The sequence below is a fragment of the Octopus sinensis genome, unplaced genomic scaffold (genome assembly GCF_006345805.1).
Source record: "Octopus sinensis unplaced genomic scaffold, ASM634580v1 Contig13711, whole genome shotgun sequence".
Classification (NCBI taxonomy): domain Eukaryota; kingdom Metazoa; phylum Mollusca; class Cephalopoda; order Octopoda; family Octopodidae; genus Octopus; species Octopus sinensis.
The window spans coordinates 157461-169782 of NW_021833032.1; the positions used below are offsets into that span (position 1 = coordinate 157461).

Here is a 12322-nt window from a genome sequence, read left to right on the forward strand (position 1 = left end):
ACCATTTTGACGTGGCGGGGCCCCCTTTCGGAGTTGTCTTCAGCTCTTGTGTTGGGTGCATGTCTTCTTTCTTCTGTTCCCTCGCCTCTTCGATGTAGCGTCAACGAGTCTCAGCGGGCGACTGATTGTCTTGTCAATTTTTTCCCTTTAAATACCTGCTGCTAGACTCCAGCAGGCAGCCCCAGAAAGTTGTCACGTGACACTGTCTCAACTTTAAATGACCAATGAAGGCGCGTAGTTTCAGCCCTCGCATTCTCTAAACGACGCTGTCATCTGTCAATCTGTAATCAAACATTGTCGACCATAATTTATTTTGATGTTTTGTTAATGAAATTAGTTAAGATTTATTTCATGATTAAATTACCAGAATATGTTTTTCAGAATGCCACCAACCTACGGTGTGTTTTTTGGGATGAATCTCCTGGACAGAATCCTAAATGGTCAACAGAAGGCTGTAATATGTCCGAGTATGTACCTGGAAAGAAAGTACTTTGTTCCTGTAACCATCTGACAAGTTTTGCCCTATTAATGGTTGGTAAGATTATGACAACCTATTAATTACCTCTAATTGAGCTGCTTATGTCTATGTATAAATAATTTTAACGCACACCAGACACTCTGTTGGTGGATATTTTGGTAAATATGTTAGTTTAATAGCAAATATATGAGGTTGAAATTTAATAATAATTCACTGTTGTTGTTGTTGCTGTGGTTGCTGTTTATTAGTTTAAACTTAAGATGGCGCTTTATCATCCTCAACAAAATACATGAGAATTCCTCCTGCATTGAAGTGAAGAGGAATCGAGAGAGATGGTCACCTGGCCTGACTGTACAAATCTGTTATGTTGAAACCACCTGAATGGTCGTCTAGTTGATAGAGATGTATTTAAGATATGATGACCCTCCGTAGCTCAATAAACATGTTGACAGCTTAGATATTAAACCCTTGGTCTTTCATGATCCTGTTATATGGACTCTCCTTATATTTATGCGATTTCTTCTACTGATGCTTTTTTACATCCATACTACACATGTATCCACCACTTGTTACTTATATAACACTTCTGCCGCCCACAAAATAACATATGCACCTATCTATGGCACATATTTTAGCCTACATGATTTTTTAATTAATTCAAATTGCTAGTTCACTCCATACCAGTTTCCAATATCACCCGACGCCACAAGAACCGAGATTAAATCGTCAAGTCACTGATATTGCGTCTATCTTTGTCAGTTTTTATCAGAAACATTACAGAATCAATTCACTTGTTGTCTTTATTAATGTTTTCATTTCTCTAATTCTTCGTTACGAAAATAATTTCAATTTCCCATTTCTTCCTCTATCTAAATATTCATTCTTCACATACTCCGTGTAATATATTGACCCAAAATTAGACGAACAACCTATCGAAAATGCTGTCATATCTATTTTATCATGACTCATAATCTATAGTATCCATGGCCAAAACATATTTGAAGTGGACACGTCCTCTTGTTAAAGAATACTGCTTTATGTAAAGGAAACTGAATCATACAGCATCAAGGTCTACTGGTGGAATATTGATCTTAATCTACTTTGTGTTAAAGGAATGAGAAAGAAATAACACCGGTCTATCTCAGGTGAGATATGGCTTAAGTGAAGCAACCTCAGTTAGCTGGACTGATAAAATATACGAAGCCATCTTAATTGCATTTGAACTAAAAATCTATGAGTTGGTGGTACATCTCATACTTTTCGTTACACATCCCATATATACATAATGAATTCGGTGAAACTGTCTCTCATCCAACATGCAATGTAAGACGGCCCTTTATTAATATTGTCATTAAGGCAGCTTACACATACCCCACATCAACACTTTATACACTCATAATTTATATAATTATTGACCGACATAGAAAGGAATGGTAGGAAGAATTAATACGTTGTTGTTTGTTTCTGTTGCAGGATGTCTACCAGAAATCGGGGGGGAAAACTAGTCACCTCTTATCTATTACATCTTACATTGGCTGCGGAATATCATTTGTCTGCCTCATTCTTACAATAATAATTCATGTTTGTTCCAAGTAAGAATTTCATTTTCTATTTTCTTTTATAATCTGTTTAAATACGCGACATCCATCAGTTTATGGGATTCTGACAGACTGGTAAGATCGAAGTGGTTGATATCTGCAAGAAAAACCATGGATGAGGAGAGAATTCCCGAACGTTGTCACTCCCATGGGTGATTGATTGAAGAAATATTTTAGGGCAAATTTGTGTACCACATTAAGGGTAATAAAAAAGAAAGCAAGAACGGATAGGGAGCACTATCCTGTGTTTGAGTAGAGTTAGGTTATAGCTTGAGAATTTAGAAAATTATTGACGAATATAGTAGTTACAGTAGTGCATCTATCTTTACTATTACTAAAATAACAGTCGGTGTTTTTTTATACTGTTTGTTAGTGAGCGTGGAGGCGCAATGGCCCAGTGGTTAGGGCAGTGGACTCGCGGTCGTAGGATCGCGGTTTCGATTCCCAGACCGGGCGTTGTGAGTGTTTATTGAGCGAAAACACCTAAAGCTCCACGAGGTTCCGGCAGGGGATGGTGGTGATCCCTGCTGTACTCTTTCACCACAACTTTCTCTCACTCTTACTTCCTGTTTCTGTTCTACCTGTATTTCAAAGGGCCAGCTTTGTCACTCTCTGTGGCACGCTGAATATCCCCGAGAACTACGTTAAGAGTACACGTGTCTGTGGAGTGCTCAGCCACTTACACGTTAATTTCACGAGCAGGCTGTTCCGTTGATTCGGATCAACCGGAACCCTCGTCGTCGTAACCGACGGAGTGCTTAAAGAAGAAAGAAAAATAGTTATTGAGCAGGTTGTGGTAATGTGTTGGTGAGTTAACATTTGCCATTCAACCAAATGATCTAGTTTTCGGTCTGATTGAGAATCCATTGTGTGTGTGTATATACATACATCGGTCTACATACATACATACATCCCTACCTACCTACCTACCTACCTACCTACCTACCTACCTACATACATACATATATACATACATGCATATATGCATATATGTATACATACATTCAAACATACATATGAAAATACGATCATGCTTACACATATCACAGATACAATTCTTCATTCATACGTAACTACATACATTACATCATCCCGTATGTAATAATATTTACATATATTCATACATACATTCAAACATACATATGAAAATACAATCATGCTTACACATATCACAGATACAATTCTTCATTCATACGTACTACATACATTACATCATCCCGTATGTAATAATATTTACATATATTCATACATACATTCAAACATACATATGAAAATACGATCATGCATACACATATCACAGATACAATTCTTCATTCATACGTAACTACATACATTACATCATCCCGTATGTAATAATATTTACATATATTCATACATACATTCAACATACATATGAAAATACGATCATGCTTACACATATCACAGATACAATTCTTCATTCATACGTAACTACATACATTACATCATCCCGTATGTAATAATATTTACATATATTCATACATACATTCAAACATACATATGAAAATACGATCATGCATACACATATCACAGATACAATTCTTCATTCATACGTAACTACATACATTACATCATCCCGTATGTAATAATATTTACATATATTCATACATACATTCAAACATACATATGAAAATACGATCATGCATACACATATCACAGATACAATTCTTCATTCATACGTAACTACATACATTACATCATCCCGTATGTAATAATATTTACATATATTCATAGATACATTCAAACATACATATGAAAATACAATCATGCATACACATATCACAGATACAATTCTTCATTCATACGTAACTACATACATACATCATCCCGTATGTAATAATATTTACATATATTCATAGATACATTCAAACATACATATGAAAATACGATCATGCATACACATATCACAGATACAATTCTTCATTCATACGTAACTACATACATTACATCATCCCGTATGTAATAATATTTACATATATTCATAGATACATTCAAACATACATATGAAAATACGATCATGCATACACATATCACAGATACAATTCTTCATTCATACGTAACTACATACATTACATCATCCCGTATGTAATAATATTTACATATATTCATACATACATTCAAACATACATATGAAAATACGATCATGCATACACATATCACAGATACAATTCTTCATTCATACGTAACTACATACATTACATCATCCCGTATGTAATAATATTTACATATATTCATACATACATTCAAACATACATATGAAAATACGATCATGCTTACACATATCACAGATACAATTCTTCATTCATACGTAACTACATACATTACATCATCCCGTATGTAATAATATTTACATATATTCATACATACATTCAAACATACATATGAAAATACGATCATGCTTACACATATCACAGATACAATTCTTCATTCATACGTAACTACATACATTACATCATCCCGTATGTAATAATATTTACATATATTCATACATACATTCAAACATACATATGAAAATACGATCATGCATACACATATCACAGATACAATTCTTCATTCATACGTAACTACATACATTACATCATCCCGTATGTAATAATATTTACATATATTCATACATACATTCAAACATACATATGAAAATACGATCATGCTTACACATATCACAGATACAATTCTTCATTCATACGTAACTACATACATTACATTACATCATCCCGTATGTAATAATATTTACATATATTCATACATACATTCAAACATACATATGAAAATACGATCATGCTTACACATATCACAGATACAATTCTTCATTCATACGTAACTACATACATTACATCATCCCGTATGTAATAATATTTACATATATTCATACATACATTCAAACATACATATGAAAATACGATCATGCATACACATATCACAGATACAATTCTTCATTCATACGTAACTACATACATTACATTACATCATCCCGTATGTAATAATATTTACATATATTCATACATACATTCAAACATACATATGAAAATACGATCATGCTTACACATATCACAGATACAATTCTTCATTCATACGTAACTACATACATTACATCATCCCGTATGTAATAATATTTACATATATTCATACATACATTCAAACATACATATGAAAATACGATCATGCTTACACATATCACAGATACAATTCTTCATTCATACGTAACTACATACATTACATCATCCCGTATGTAATAATATTTACATATATTCATACATACATTCAACATACATATGAAAATACGATCATGCATACACATATCACAGATACAATTCTTCATTCATACGTAACTACATACATTACATCATCCCGTATGTAATAATATTTACATATATTCATACATACATTCAAACATACATATGAAAATACGATCATGCATACACATATCACAGATACAATTCTTCATTCATACGTAACTACATACATTACATCATCCCGTATGTAATAATATTTACATATATTCATACATACATTCAAACATACATATGAAAATACGATCATGCATACACATATCACAGATACAATTCTTCATTCATACGTACTACATACATTACATTACATCATCCCGTATGTAATAATATTTACATATATTCATACATACATTCAAACATACATATGAAAATACGATCATGCTTACACATATCACAGATACAATTCTTCATTCATACGTAACTACATACATTACATCATCCCGTATGTAATAATATTTACATATATTCATACATACATTCAAACATACATATGAAAATACGATCATGCATACACATATCACAGATACAATTCTTCATTCATACGTAACTACATACATTACATCATCCCGTATGTAATAATATTTACATATATTCATACATACATTCAAACATACATATGAAAATACGATCATGCTTACACATATCACAGATACAATTCTTCATTCATACGTAACTACATACATTACATCATCCCGTATGTAATAATATTTACATATATTCATACATACATTCAAACATACATATGAAAATACGATCATGCATACACATATCACAGATACAATTCTTCATTCATACGTAACTACATACATTACATCATCCCGTATGTAATAATATTTACATATATTCATACATACATTCAAACATACATATGAAAATACGATCATGCTTACACATATCACAGATACAATTCTTCATTCATACGTAACTACATACATTACATCATCCCGTATGTAATAATATTTACATATATTCATACATACATTCAAACATACATATGAAAATACGATCATGCTTACACATATCACAGATACAATTCTTCATTCATACGTAACTACATACATTACATCATCCCGTATGTAATAATATTTACATATATTCATACATACATTCAAACATACATATGAAAATACGATCATGCTTACACTATCACAGATACAATTCTTCATTCATACGTAACTACATACATTACATCATCCCGTATGTAATAATATTTACATATATTCATACATACATTCAAACATACATATGAAAATACGATCATGCTTACACATATCACAGATACAATTCTTCATTCATACGTAACTACATACATTACATCATCCCGTATGTAATAATATTTACATATATTCATACATACATTCAAACATACATATGAAAATACGATCATGCTTACACATATCACAGATACAATTCTTCATTCATACGTAACTACATACATTACATCATCCCGTATGTAATAATATTTACATATATTCATACATACAAAGACACAGAAAGTTAAGAAAAGCGCCTTGGGCCTTGTGCTGAGCCAGCGCTATCACTATTCATAATAACAGACTCGCAAAACCCTCCTGCAAGACTATGGCACGGTGCTTTGTAATGAATCCTTTATATTTATATACAGAGCAAAAATTTAGATTCAGAAGAATATGGTTCTTAAGTTGAGGCACCAGAATTTAGTACGGTATTATCCATACAGTTTCAAAGTGAGGTGATTGCAATCAAAATAAACAACAAGGATATCCAAAGTAATGCAGTACGACCGTTTCATGCAACTCAATTTAATTGAACAATGTAATCATTACATCAATTTAAAATGCAGTGCAATCTTCAGCTGCACAAAGACATAGAATTTAATTAAATTTGAAAAGATGGACACATTAGTATAATTATAGCCAAAATCTCCAAGAAGTTAAGGAGACAGACAACGAACATGTCTCTACTTCAGCATGGGAGATTTTAGCTAGAGATAAAAATCCCAATGATCTTCAGTGTTATTGCCTGCATGTCCGTTTTATATTAGTGAGATCCTGTTTTAGAGACAAGCTTTAACGAAAACTAAGCGACGCCTCATCTCCGGTGGTCTGTCATCACACCGGACACCAACCTTGAATTTCAGGGAGTCCATGATATTGCTAGATAGTCGTTGTATCTCTACTAGTTTCCTCCGTCCTTTTGGCAGGTTTTGTTTTTGTTCTGCAGGGCTTTTTAGCAATACCCTTCACCAGGAAATCTTGCGGTTGTCACTTTAGTCATTCGCACCGACCGTGCAATAGGTTCTACTGGTTTTCATATTATTAACAGCTCACATGAGAGACCTCATACAAATGCACTTGAAGATGTGTGTATGTGTGTGTGTGTGTGTGTGTGTGTGTGTGTGTGTATTATTGAATTAGCTGCCAAGAAGATGCTCTATATGCACATTCCTCAGGCGTATATCCTCGAACTTTTATAAGCTGCATCTCCGTTCAGAGTTAAAGAGGGTACTCAGCAGATGAAACCCCAACATAGAATTGCAATTAATCAAAGAAAACATTGTACGTAACGACTAGATATTCGCAATTGTCTAATGAATACAGTGTTGACTAAAAGACAGATTTTGTACACAGCGTTGCTGTCAATGCACAAACAACGTATATAACGTATATGTGTTTGTGTGCAACATTCCTTTCTGCGTTTAACGTATCATCACATGTTCGTTGACTGCAAGGAATTACTATCGTAACCAGCGAAACTTGCTCAATGAGTCAAGAAACGATACAGATAGTGTTTCATATTTCATTCAGATCATTATACCAATATTTTACACACAAATCATATATATATAGGCGCAGGAGTGGCTGTGTGGTAAGTAGCTTGTTTACCAACCACATGGTTCCGGGTTCAGTCTCACTGCGTGGCACCTTGGGCAAGTGTCTTCTACTATAGCCTCGGGACGACCAAAGCCTTGTGAGTGGATTTGGTAGACGGAAACTGAAAGAAGCCCGTCGTATATGTGTATATATATGTATGTTCGTGTATGTTTGTGTGTCTGCGTTTGTCCCCCTAGCATTGATTGACAACCGATGCTGGTGTGTTTATGTCCCTGTCACTTAGCGGTTCGGCAAAAGAGACCGATAGAATAAGTACTGGGCTTACAAAGAATAAGTCCCGGGGTCGAGTTGCTCGATTAAAGGCGGTGCTGCAGCATGGTCGCAGTGAAAATGACTGAAACAAGTAAAAAGAGAGTATACACACACACACACACACACACACACACACATATATATATATATATATATATATATATATATATATATATATACATATATATATATATATATATCGATTTAACATACCGTTTGTCTTCAAATAATCATCATACACACAGTCGTAGTTATTACTTACATACTAAGAAGGTTTTTTAGCTATATTTCATTGAATTATTATTATTTATTTTGGGATTATTTCAGAAATGTATGGAAATCAATGGCTTCAAAGATTTTGGTAAACTTGTGCGTTTCTTTGGCTATCACTAATTTGATCTTTCTTGTTGGGATGCAACCGTATGCCTCAAAAATAACAGCTGCTTGTAAGGTAAGTGACAACACATTTTACCAAGTTGTATGTATTTTGTTTTATATGAAACTTTACAAACAACCTTAAATTGATTTCATCCAGTAACAGCCTAGGCAGCAGCTCTATTCAAATGCGTCCAACGTCATTAAATACTACATTTAATGTTGGCGTTTTTCGTCCTTGTATTCCTTCATTTGTCCAATGCTTTATTTTCAGATGATGACAACAATTTTTATGGTCAGAAATAACAAATAATGAGTAATCAAATTTTAATTCGTCAAACTATATTTTGTATAACATTTTCCGTAATTCCCATCGCCTTTATATTAAACGTGTAGCCCACTTCACTTGTCTATGCTAGCTTTCTGTTCAATTTGAATTTTATTATATCTGATTGAGCCCTTACTATCTGATTGAACAATTTTTAGGGGGAAGGGTTTAATTGATACCTATTTCTTTATTACCCACAAGGGGCTAAACTTAGAGGGGACAAACAAGGACAGACACAGGTATTAAGTCGATTACATCGACCCCAGTGCGGAACTGGTACTTAATTTATCGACCCCGAAAGGATGAAAGGCAAAGTCAACCTCGGCGGAATTTGAACTCACAACGTAACGGCAGACGAAATACCGATAAGCATTTCGCCCGGCGTGCTAACGTTTCTGCCAGATACCATCGACCCCAATACTTGACTAGTGCATGCATTTATCGATCTAAAGAGATGCAAGGCAAAATTGACTCATCACTCTAGAGTTCAGCTGTACCTCTCATCATTGGGGTTGAATTGCCAGACTTGTCATGAAACAGGAAAGAAATATTATTGTTGTTGTTGTTGTTTCTTCTTCTTCTTCTTCTTCTTCTTCTTCTTCTTCTTCTTCTTCTTCTTCTTCTTCTTCTTCTTCTTTCTTCTTCTTCTTCTTCTTCCTATTATTATTATTATTAATATTATTATTATTATTATTATTATATTATTATTATTATTATTATTATTATTATTATTATTATTTTGTTTTTATTATTATTATTGTTATTATTATTATTATTGTTGTTGTTATTATTATTATTGTTGTTGTTGTTGTGTTGTTGTTGTTGTTATTATTATTATTATTTAAGACGTCGCACAGTATCAAATATCGTGATGTTGTTGGTTGAAGCTATTGTGTCTACCGGGAATTTGTACTGCCTCTCAAGCCACACAACGACCTTAGACTCACAACACTTTACACAATATGCGTGCAGTTCAAAGAAATGCCGATTTCTGCAATATACCTTGAATGTAGGGTATTTCAAAAGCGTCCACGTTGGGCGGTATTGGGCGTTGGGCGATATTGAACAGAAGGCTCCGATGTCAACAAAGACAACGATACATAATGACATTTATTATTATTATCCTTTATGATTTCCTCTCATTATAACTTGATTTCAGCTGCCATAGTACCGGGCATCCTATGGAGGCAAAGAGTAGCAAGGGCACTCTTTATTCCATTTTATTCCATTTTAAATGGAGAGTGCTTTCCGTAGTATATGGGCTGCATCCATCAAGGTTATCCTTTGTGGCCCTACGGAGACTGGAGTTACCAGAGAGTTGCTTAATATACTTCTCAGCTCTCTTCTTTATCAATCCCAATGCACCAATTACTACCGGACTGGTTTATCTTGTACTAAGCTTCCGCATTTGCAGATCTTTATAGTGAGAAAGCTATTCGTATTCATTCCTTTCTTGGGACATTTTGATTTAGTGTGACGGATATATCTATTAACAGACAGGTTCCACTGTTATAGGCCTTGATCACAATGTCTGGTCGATTGGAGTCAATTTTTGTGTTTGTTTGTATTGGAAAGTTCAAAAGGATGGTGACGCCCTTGCCATTTACTACTTCCTCTGTATGGTGCCTGTACCACATATCACGGGATTTAATTGTGTAGTATTTACAAGCATTCCGGTTCATGTACTGTTGTAGTCTGTCATGTCTTATGAGGTACACAATTTCAGCGAGGACTGGGCAGTCGGAAACAACGTGATTAATTGTCTTTGTGAAATTTCCGCAAAATCTGCACAAGGGGTCTTTAAGGACGTTTGCATGGTTAGTTTCTGGTAAGTAAACTCTGATCTTGCGCTACAATAACAAAACCCTTTGTTTTCGCTTTCAGACCTGCCCCTTGCAGCCACCATTGGTGTGTAAGATTGTGATCAATATCTGGCTTTGACAGGCGGTTAGGATATTTTCTATGCAGCAGTTTAATTTTCCAGTTGTTTTCGATATTATTCATGCAATACTTCTTTGCTTTTTGTTTCATATTTATTGCATCAATGATACGTTTGGCACTATTTGGATGTCTTTGGTCTTTCTGATTGTTAACTTGTAGGCCAAGAGACAATTTAAAATTTCAGACTAAGCCTCATGACTGAAGCTTGCTTGGAAGCTTCCTGCTTCACTGAAGTTCGTAAAAGTACATCTTTTGTTGAATTCAGATACGTTTCAATGACCATTATTGCTGATTTGAAGGATTGTTCAAGCTGTATCTTCAACCTATTTTTCTTGTGAGATAAATCCTGTCTACATCTGATTTTGGATGGTGCATTCGGTACCATGTTAAGATTTTACGGACGTTTCCATTAATATTCTGCATGTCAGTGAGACTCCACTTAATAATACCAGCTATATGTGGTTACTGGTATGGCCAAAGAATTTATCACATAAATTCTGTTAGCAGCATTTAAATCTGAGTTTAGAACCTGTCTAGCCCTTCGGTAGCATTCCATGCGGATATTCTCTTTCATTTAAGAGTGCTGGATACCCTCACCTTTATTTGTTCCCAGATATGAATATACTTCGGATTGGTCCAGGTTTCGAGTAGCTGTCGTAGTATCAAGTTCTATGTTTTCTGCCATTATCAACTTTCCTGCCTTGAAAGTAGCCTTTGCCCATTAATCTAGTCCGAATTCCATAGCTTTATCACAGCTGAATTCTTTGATAATATTCAGGAGCTCTTCTAATTCTTTGTCGTTTTTTGCAAATAGTTTTAGATCATCCAAAAAGAGTAGATGATTAATTTTTTGGCCAAACATCGTATACCCTCTCTTAGCATTATTCAGTTGCGTGGATAAAGGAAACAGAGCGAGACAGAATAGTAATGGTGATAATGGACCACATTGAAAGATACCACAATCAATATTGATGTCTGGTGAGATGGTATATCCTTGTGTATAGTATAGAATGAGGGAATCTTATCTATATCTGGGCTTTCCATTTCTTTGACTTGGCGAACGCTGCTTTCACTTCTTCAGTTGTTATATCCCACAATTCTTGAGTTGGGCATTGGCCTCTTCTATGTCCCTCATCCAATGTGCATTCTGATTAAACTCCTTTGGATTA

General features: G+C 34.3%; 1 long non-coding RNA gene across 1 annotated transcript; it reads left to right on the forward strand.

The window, feature by feature from the left end:
* Positions 1–395: 395 nt before the first annotated feature.
* On the forward strand, positions 396–9033 carry LOC118761463. Its single transcript, XR_004997400.1, has 3 exons — positions 396–531; positions 1952–2070; positions 8837–9033. It is a non-coding gene; the product is annotated as an uncharacterized LOC118761463 (long non-coding RNA).
* The last annotated feature ends 3289 nt before the right edge of the window (positions 9034–12322 follow it).